The sequence below is a fragment of the Gigantopelta aegis genome, chromosome 6 (assembly GCF_016097555.1).
Source record: "Gigantopelta aegis isolate Gae_Host chromosome 6, Gae_host_genome, whole genome shotgun sequence".
Lineage (NCBI taxonomy): Eukaryota > Metazoa > Mollusca > Gastropoda > Neomphalida > Peltospiridae > Gigantopelta > Gigantopelta aegis.
Genome location: NC_054704.1, coordinates 89,952,596 through 89,954,372, shown reverse-complemented (window position 1 = coordinate 89,954,372; position 1,777 = coordinate 89,952,596). Strand labels below are relative to the sequence as shown.

At 40.5% G+C, this 1,777-nt stretch overlaps 1 non-coding gene across 1 annotated transcript; it reads right to left on the bottom strand.

Annotated features, from left to right (window-relative positions):
* Nucleotides 1–635: 635 nt before the first annotated feature.
* Trnaf-gaa lies at nt 636–708 on the bottom strand. The gene has a single exon. It is a non-coding gene; the product is annotated as a tRNA-Phe (tRNA).
* Between the last annotated feature and the right edge of the window lie 1,069 nt (nt 709–1,777).

Below are 1,777 nucleotides of genomic sequence, written 5' to 3'. Positions count from 1 at the left end.
GCCCGGAACTGTTGGCACGTGCGGCGCAGACGACATTGCCGTTCTCGCGAGAGACGTGGCCTCTGAGCGTGCGCGTGCAAGTGTCAGCGCATCCGGAGAGCGCGCAGTCCGGAAAGCACAGGTGGGCTTTTAGCGTGGGTTAGATCGATTAGAACTAGGGCTTCATTGCATGTGTTGAAACAAGGCATTTCTTTCTTTCTTTCAAAATTGGATGTGAACGTAGTTCTGTGTGCTGTGTCACCAATGGACGTGTTCAGTTCAATACAAATGTAAATTCCTAATAAGCAATATTCAAGAAGTTATCATTAAAGGATGAGTAATTTTGTCTTATTATCCTTCATCCATAAACTAATATTGTCATCATACACTCAACCAGTAATATATCCTCTAAAATAAGTGACAGTTTGAGACAGACATGCGTGTTAATAATTGCTACGACCTAAAACTTAACGTTTATATCTTATTCACACATAAACCGTTTTAAAGGCATATGTTGGGGCGTTTTTAGGCACAAAAACGCCCTATATATACACGCTAATTTAACCAAGTATCGTTTTTCTTTACTATAATGTATATTCATATTTATTTCAAAAATAAAATTAAAATGTTGTCGACCGCCAGAGTCCGACGCTTTGTGCCGGAACCCGGGATTGAACCGGGGGCCTTTAGATCTTCAGTCTAACGCTCTCCCAACTGAGCTATTCCGGCCGACAAGCAATTTTGTTAAAAAGATAAAAATGAAGCAGAAATAATAGAGTATAAACATTTAAGGACACAGAAAACAAAATTGTGAGGTTGACGGACGAACTGAGAGTTAGAAAACAAAACAAACATGAACAAACACTGTGACGGAACATGCTCTTATCTTTTCGCCTGTGGCTATGTCCATTGTGTTGGGGGCTAGTGCAGCTTGGTTACGTAATACCTCCGCGCGACCGTGCCCCCTAATACACACCCAGACTAGGTGTGGAGGCCATGTGGAGAGTGGTTACGTAATACCTCCGCGCGACCATGGTACCTCTAGCGAACTGGCGACGATCAGTCTAGGCTTGTAAGAAAATATACCGTCTTGGTCGCTGTGGAAATATACACAACATAAGATTCGGTCCCGCGTACTGTCTCCGGACCAGTCTGGGATTTTTATAATAAATAGCCAGGATTTTAGATATATCAGTTCTGTCTTGGACAACAGCTTGCTCTGAATGTGCACGTTAAACCCTATGGCATGACATGGCATGATATATCAGGGAGAAACATTGGAAGTATCCAGGGGTACGGACGTTGTCCAACTGAACGAACTATATTAGTTCAGACCGGACTTGGTAACTATATATTTCTGCTCTGTTGTATAACCTTGATGTGATTGATGTGACTTTAAATATTCTAATACTGTATTATACCAATATTCTTTAGACAGTGTCTCCGGTAATCTGACGAAGTAAATTGTAGGCTTCACTGTTCTAATATTTTTATACGAGTATTTGGTAAGATAAAGCTTAGCCGATCATCCTAGAGGACCTAGGTAAACTGTAGGTTATTGTCTTTATTGTGATATGTACCAGTATTAATTCTGCATTACAAGGTTACTGAATGAGTATTTAAGGGTTAATTAAAAATTAACCCGTTAGGAATAGAGTTGTAATTCCTTTATTAATTAAGTTCCCCTGGCAGCGTTTCTCAATTATCACCCGTGTGTGGGTTGTATCACGGTGAAGTGATTAGAATATTGTGTAAACTAGACACCTAGTGATTAACTAATTAAGTGATTAGCTCTGGG